This window comes from Myotis davidii, unplaced genomic scaffold (genome assembly GCF_000327345.1).
Source record: "Myotis davidii unplaced genomic scaffold, ASM32734v1 scaffold902, whole genome shotgun sequence".
Taxonomy (NCBI): Eukaryota; Metazoa; Chordata; class Mammalia; order Chiroptera; family Vespertilionidae; genus Myotis; species Myotis davidii.
This window is the reverse complement of record NW_006293951.1, coordinates 3,751,493-3,759,674: the sequence shown is the minus strand read 5'-3', so window position 1 is coordinate 3,759,674 and position 8,182 is coordinate 3,751,493. Positions and strand designations below refer to the sequence as shown.

The 8,182-nt window shown below is 41.5% G+C and overlaps 1 long non-coding RNA gene across 2 annotated transcripts in view; it reads left to right on the top strand.

Annotated features, from left to right (window-relative positions):
• The window catches only part of LOC107183766, a 19,969-nt gene that overhangs the window by 1,001 nt on the left and 10,786 nt on the right, over positions 1-8,182 (top strand). The window contains exon 2 of one of the 2 annotated variants that reach the window (XR_001514577.1): positions 2,464-2,801. This is a non-coding gene — a long non-coding RNA (uncharacterized LOC107183766). Of the gene's footprint in view, positions 1-2,463; positions 3,119-8,182 lie in introns of those variants that run through there. The other variant, XR_001514576.1, reaches the window with a different exon arrangement.

Below are 8,182 nucleotides of genomic sequence, written 5' to 3'. Positions count from 1 at the left end.
TGCGGCTCAGCTTCGGCCGCTCCCCGAAGGGACTCGGCTCTCTCCGCCTCCGCGCCGGCAGCGCTCGGAAAGCCCCGCCCTCCTCTCCCAGTTAGCCAGGTGTCTCTTTACAGCTGCTTCCAAATTAAGCTTATATGGATAGACGGGCACTTTTTGTTAGTCCAAGAGCTGTTCGGGCATCACCACGGAGTCTGTTCCAGGGACCTTGCGATCAGCCCACAGAAGGACAGGGTCCCCTCGATCTGTGGGAGCCTCCATTCATTCAGTCGCTGAACGCTAGTTCAACAGGTCGTTGAATCAGAGGACTGAAATATTCAGGTCCCACATTGTACAACATGAATTTGACGCAAGTTACTCTGAAGGAATTTACCATCTGATAAAAGAGACAACTGTAAACAGATAAAGTACATTAACTCTGGAAATACAGAGATCAGAGAAATGAACTACATGCCTCCTGAGTTTCTGAAAAATGTCCAGACCTCCTCAGAAAAGTAGTGAAAGGCATTTAAGGGTCGGTCATACTGTTCCACGCATTATGGCCACATCTAGCCCCACAATTTGATATAAATAGTAAGGAGCTAGTTTTTCCTGAGGTTAACCAGGAAGAGAGTTCTGATTATATATTTATGGTGGACAAAATACATCTGAGGGATATGATCTTTCCAGGAGCAGATGATTAAGATAGATTGGTTTAATTAACTGGGTTCAATCAAGCGGCTAGAATATATGTAGTGGGCACAAAAGTGCCCAGGGAGTGTGTCTCTGATTGCTTCCAGTTTTGCCCTTCTTTAATCCATTCTCCACACTGCCATCAGAGTCATGTTTCATTTTTTTAAACATTTTATTGATTTTTAGATAGAGAAGAAGGGAGAGAGAGAAACAGCGATGTGAAAGCCAAACATGGATAGGCTGCCTCCTACCAAGGATTGAACCACAACCTGGGCATGTGCCCTGACTGGGAATCGAACCAGCAACCCTTCCATGCACAGGATAATGCCTAACCAACTGAGCCACACCAGCCAGGCCCAGAGTCATGTCTCTTAAAGGTTAATAATGTCATGTCTCCTCCTTGATGATTTTTCATCAATTTCAAGATATAAAATACAAACTGCTTAGCACTCCAGGAGTTTAGAAAACACAGTGCCTTTCATCTCCGCACTATTTCTTTAGCCCACTCTCTGGAACCTCGTGATAAGTAATCTAAAACTCCTTGACCTCTGGTCCTAGCCGGTTTTCTCAGTGGTTAGAGCATTGGCTGGGGACTGAAGTATCTCCAGTTTGATTCCAGTCAAGGGCACAGGCACGTACCTCAATTGCAGGCTCACAGGGTCCGGGTGAGTATAGGAGGCAACCAATTGATGTCTCTCTCTCACATCAATGTCTCTCTCTCTCTCTCTCTCTCTCTCTCTTTCTTTCCACTTACCTTCCACTCTTTCTAAAAAATCAAAGGGAAAAATATCCTTGGGTGAGGATTAACAACAAAAAAAAACTCCTTGACCTCTGAAATCTCTTTCTCTCTCTAATTCCACACCTGTTTTCCAACTCAATCACTTTTTTAGTTCTCCTTAGTCTATTTGTTGCTGACTACAGATCCTTCTTTGCTATTAAACTCCAAATTCACTCTTAAATCTATCCTTGACCCACTGTGCAAGTTGAGACCATTACAAATGTGTGTTGCTCTCTCCGTCTCAACAATCCTACTCCATGTCTTTGATCAGCATCATCTCCCCTCCTTCAGCAACTCCCTCTTACCAAGCCCTGCAAAGATGAACAAAGCCATCAGACTCAACTCATGCAAACACAAATTAATCTCCTTCCCTTCAATCAGAACCCAGTCCCTCCCCACCTCCTCTTGGACCTTGCTCCGTAAATATCTCATCTCTCTTCTATATGTTTTTGCATTAAATTTTGGGTATTCTTGCATGCTCATTGTTGGTGATTTGTAAAACTTTTTTCTCCATTGATTCAACCTCTGCCTAAACACATTTTCCCCAGTTTAAAAAACACACAACATTTTTCAGTAATGCTAATTATTGTTAATTCTTTTTCACTTTACATTCCAAAGAAGTCTTCATTGTCTCTGCTTCCACATTTCCTATTCATGCTTCTATCAGCTATCCCCACCAAAATTGCCAAGCAAAAATCAACATTGATTTTTCATCAATTTCCAGATGTTTTTATGATGTTTCTATCTCCCATGAAAACATCGTCCCAAATGCCAGAGACATTTTCAGCTCTCATCTTAAAAAGTCTCTCTCTGATATCTGGCATAATATTATATGCTCTTGTTTCTTTTTCACCTCTTTCCTTATTTTCTCTTTTTTTTTGTATCTTATTTTATTTTATTTTTTTAATTGCTTAAAGTATTACATATGTCTCCTTTTTCCCCCCTTATTTTCTCTATCCCTCAACAGGAACAACTCACAAAACTACTTCTAACTAAGATATCTTTCCTCAATCTAGGTGTATCCAAGTGCCTACTACACGTGGATCTGAATGGACCCAAATCTTTTAAGGCACATGTCTAAAACTGAACTCTGGTAGCACTAAAGATGGTTTGGAGTTGGGAGAGACCTGATGATGTCATTCTAATAACATAAAAGGAGAACATAGATTTTTTAAAAATAGTGGCACCACCAAGTGCTGGTGAGGATGCAGAGAAACTGGATCGTGCATATATTTTTGGCAGGTGTGTAAAATAGTACAGCCTCTCTAGGAAACTGCAAGCAAGCAAACTGTGGGACATCTATGCCGTGGATTACTACTGAGGTATCAAAGGAATGACACATGCAACAACCTGGGTAAGTCCTCAGAGAATTATGTTAAGTGAAAAAAGCCAGTCCCAAAAGATCACATGCTGATTTTATTCATGTAACTTTTCATATGTAACATTCTTAAAATAAATTATATATAACTGATCTGTGGTGATGAGGGGTTAAAGTGGAGGTGGAACAAGAGGGAAATGGGTGTGACTATAAAAGACCAACAGGAGGGATCCTTGTGATGGGAATGTTCTGTATCTTGAAAGTATCAGTCTCAAACCCCTGGATGTAATATTGTACTGCAGTTTTGCAAGATGTTACTGCTGAAGCAAATCAAATAAAGGGTACACAGGATCCATCTGTATTATTTCTTAGAACTACATGAGAATCTACTATTATCCCAAGATAAAAATTTTAACTACCAAACTACATAATTAAAAAGAGAGTTGCCCAGCTGTCATGGCTTAGTGGTTGGGCATCAACCTATAAACCAGAAGGGCACATGCTCGGGTTGTGGGCTCAATCCCCAGTGTGGGGCATGTAGGAGGCAGCTGATAAATGAATCTCATCACTGATGTTTCTCTCTCTCTCTCTCTCTCTCTCTCTCTCTCTCTCTCTCTCCTCTCTCTCTCTCTCGCTCCCTCCCTCCCTCTCCCTTCCATCTGAAATCATTAAAAATATATTATTTTTTTAAAAAGAACATCAACTCTCTTATACTTTAGACTCAGTGAAGAGAAGTTACTAAAAAACAATGCTGTCAAATTATTGTCTAAGGCAACAGGAAAAAATGTCTGATTCTGCTTTCAGATTTCTTTGCAAGTGTTTTAAAGTAGTTTTCCCTAAACTGTAACTTATATTTAGCTTATATTTGGTCCGTTGTTTGAGTCCCCTCTTTTCTTATTTCTTTGCATAACATGAAAGCATGTCTATATGTATGATATCCTCACCATGTTTAAGGCAGAATATGAGCCAGCTATGTGGTCTTGTATTGCCATGGTTTGTCTATGCCTCACCTCTCTGTGCCTGTTTCCTCATCTGCTTCCAAGAGCTGTTCTGAAGATTAAATGAGATAAGCACATTGTTCATGGTACAATATAATCACTGTATTCTAGTTAAAAGAAACCTTATTCAGCTTTGATGAAAGAAAGTGACATAGTGAGACATTTTCACACTATGCCTGGCACATAATAAGCAATCAATATGTACTGGTTGATGAATAAATGCAAGCATGTGAGAGAAGTAAGGAGTCTAACATGGGATATTTACAGTGAGAACACAGACAGGCTGACATCAAACCTTTCCTGTTGAATAAACAGGAATTTGTGACTGATTAGGTATACAAAGTAACAAAGGGAAGTCAAGCTTGGTGCCAAAGTTTCAAGCTTTGATGGCCTATGGAAATCATTAACCAGAGAAAATGGAAGTAGTATTAGATTTTGAACGAATAATGACTTTATCTGTGCACATGTTGAACTAGAATTATTTATGGGCCATCCAGCTAGAGATTTCCATGACAACTGAACATCCACGTCTGGCCCTCACAAAAGAGCTGGGTGAGAAGGCAGGAAGCTCTGGCCGAGGGAGAAGGAATAAAGGGCTAGAGTTAGAAAACCGTGAGACATCTGTGCATGTAGGTTAGGTGACACCACAGAAGTGGATGCCATTACCCTAGAAATACAGCACACGGCGAGAACCCTGGCATGATTACAGCTCAAATGACAGAAAGTGATTCTTTACTGTAAACTCTGCCACAGTGGCCTTTTTTGAGCGTTAACATTTTAGTCGTCTAAATGGAACAGCACAGCTGTCCTCCCCATCTGTGGGCAGCAGTTCATCTGCTGGTCTCTGTTCCAGGGCTTGAATCTAGTCCACATGGTAAAGAGAAAATGGGAGCAAACGCACAAAAATCCCTCCCTTTGGTGCAACAGTCTGTCCTTTAGACCATGTCAAACTGTAAGCAAATACTGAAAAGTTTGTGATTAAATACTTCTACTCAGAAAGTGTCTATATTGGCAGAGCTCTACATCATAGCACCTGAAATATATGCAAGAGCATATACATATATCTTATCAGTGTAAGATCTTTAGTATTTTGTTAATAGAAGTCACCTGTAATCTCCTTTAAGATGTCACACGTAACCAAAAGCTCCGATTAGGATTTACGAAAAGAATGAGACAGACCTCACAGTTCAAGAGGAATTTTAAAAGAAACAAACAAAACAGTGCTAGGAAAGCTAAAATAATAGAGGGTTAGGAAGTTTCTGAACAGTAACTTTCTTCACCACCAGACTAAAATGTGGTGGTTGGGGCAGGGATAGAAGCTAAAAATAGTAGCATTAACCTGAACTAAAAAAGAAATATCTACTTTCAAATTAGTGTGCTTTTCCCCCTCTCCACAGGTTGTCTCTTCATTTCCTCAGGCTTTCCACATTTCCCATTAGAAAGCGAGTCATCCTACCTCAACTTCAGGATCTGTACCTTATGAACGACTCCAGTGAGTCCACTTTGTCCAGTCAGTGTCCGGTTTGCCCCAGCAGAGCTAGGTGGTGCACTGGAAACTTGTGTGTGCAAAATGGCAATGGGAATATGGTCGGAACGAAAGAAAAGGGGAAAGTACTGCAGAAAATGCTGTGCTGTGTTTGGACGTGAGAGAGCCAAGTCCGGCTCCAGCACTTCTGCTAGTGGCCTCAGAAAGCCTGTCTCCAAGAGCCTCGATTTTCCATCCCCGAAAACAGAGTGGACCTCACAAGGGCCGTGTGAGGAGCAAATAAGAAAACATAGATAAGAGTACTCTCTAAATTATGAGGTGAAATGCAAATATTAGTAAAAGATGGCAGGTTTTAGGTTTTTTATAGTAACATTCTCCCATGTATTATCCCAGACTTAATTAAAACAAACTCTCAAGCTCTATCCAATGGAATGCAGGAGGCAGCCTTCTGATGCTGCTGTTTCTCTCTCTCTCTCTCTCTCTCCCTTCCTCTCTCTGTAAAATCAATAGAAACATTTTTTTAAAAGATCTTGTCTTTTCATTCTCATAAGCCTAAGAATAATTTCAACCTCACTGTTTTTATACAAATCAGTATTTATTTCATTTAAAATTCTCTCCTAGAACATAATTATTATGAGAAGATACCTTAGTTAATGAATTTCTTGGTTGTGACACTTACCTTAAAAAATAGATAGGCACTCACACTTTTAAATAAACATTGATTGTGTGCAGGGGGAAAGACTAAGTACAAAACATAATGGGTAAAAATGGCTGAAAGTCATCATTGAACTAGATCAACAACAGTTTCTAAACATCAAGTTTCCCCCTCAATCATCTGATCATATTTCTGCATTTCTGTATACTTTTTAGTTTGTGTTCTAGACATAAAAGCCATAACTAATTTATTTAACTGGAATACTAAAATCCTTAGTCGACAAAATACCTACCATAAATTGAAAAGGTTCTGTTAAATAGTGAATCGCATTACATCCTTGATCTTGAAAACACTATACTAACATTTAACACCATGGAAAGTTAAATATGTCTTCAGGGTTTCATTGCTAAACCCACACCCTACTCAAAAAGTATTAGCTAACTATATAAATAAAAGCCTAAGGGACCGAACAACCAAACAACCGAACGACTGGGCAACCAGTTGCTATAATGTGCACTGACCACCAGCAGGCAGATGCTCAATGCAGGAGCTGCCCCCTGGTGGTCAGTGTGCTCCCACAGCCAACCTCCCACAGTCCCTCCCCCTAGCCAGCCGGGCCCCGCAATTGGCCCCAATCGCCAGCCAGGCCAAGGGACCCCACCTATGCACAGATTCATGCACTGGGCCACTAGTCCTATATAATAAAAGGATAACATGCACATAGACTGAACGGCAGAACAACCAAACAACCAATCAAAGTGTAACCCTATATAATAAAGAGGTAATATGCAAATTAAACCTCATGCCCTCACAAGATGGCTGCCTATGACCAGACTGGCAGGGTGGTTAGCGAGGAACAACAAAATGACTGAACACGCAGGCTGAGGATACATTAACTAAAACCACCGAATAGCAAGGTTGGATGAGAAACATGGTCAGGTGAAGACAGACTGACTTCTCAAATTGTGAGGAGAAGAGATATTGCACAAAGAAGCAAAGGCTCTGTGGGATTGAGAAGTCCCAGGGGCTTACAATAGCAGAAGTCAAGGTGAGAGATGGGCTGGTTCCTTGTGGAGATTCCAGGGAGAGTCTGTTTCCTGGCTCCTCCAGTTGCTAGGTCGCCAGCATTCCATGGCTGTAGCAACATGACTCCAATCTCTGCTCGAGGTATGGCTAATTACCATGTTTCTCTATTATTAGATAGGATATCCTATATAATAAGAGCCTAATATGCTAAGTGTCTGGTCAAAATTTCGCGCACCAGGCCTCTAGTATGCTAATGATATGCTAAGGCTGCTCAACCACTCCCTATGACATGCACTGACCACCAGGGAGCAGATGCTCCGACTGGTAGGTTAGCTGGCTGCTGGGGTCCAGCCTATTGGGGCTGAGCAAGATCGACCAGTCACACCCTGGAGCCCTCCCATTGCCCCTCCCCAGCCCGATCGTGCACCAATAGGGATCCTCAGCTGGGCCTGCGGGGTTCTGGCTGAAATTGGTCTGGTGCATGGATTCGTCCAGGGCATGTCCAGCTTGTCTCATCCAGTCCCAACTGAGGCCAATCGGGTCCAGCCAGCCAGGGAGGGACCGTGGGAGGTTGGCCAGCCTGGGAGGGCTCCAGGGCATGTCCGACCTGTCTCACCCAGTCCCAATAGGCCAGATCCCAGCAGCAAGCTAACCTACCATTTGAAGTGTCTGCCCTCTGGTGGTCAGTGCATGCCATAGCGACTGGTCAATTGATCAACTGTCTGCCCTCTTGTGGTCAGTGTATGTTATAGCAAGTGGTTGGGTGGCCTTAGCATATCATTAGCATATTACATTTTGATTGCTTGAACGGCCGACAGGTCGACCAGACACTTAGCATATCTTGGCTTTTATTATATAGGATGTTTGGAGTATTTGTTCTAGCTCTGTGAAATAGGCCATTGGTATTTTAATAGGATTGCATTGAATTTATAGATTGCCTCGGGTAGTATGGACATTTTAATGATGTTGATTCTACCAACCCATGAACATAGTATATTCTTCCTCTTGTTTATATCTTCCTCTATCGCTTTTTTCAACATCCTGTCGTTTTTCAAGTACAGGTCTTTTGCCTCCTTGGTTAGGTTTATTCCTAAGTATCTTAATGTTTTTGTTGCAATGGTAAATAGGATTGTTTGCTTAGTTTCTCTTTCTGAGAATTCATCATTGGTGTATATAAAAGCCATCAGTTTTGGGGTGTTGATTTTGTATCCTACTACATTGCCAAATTCATTTATTAAATCTAGTGGTTTTG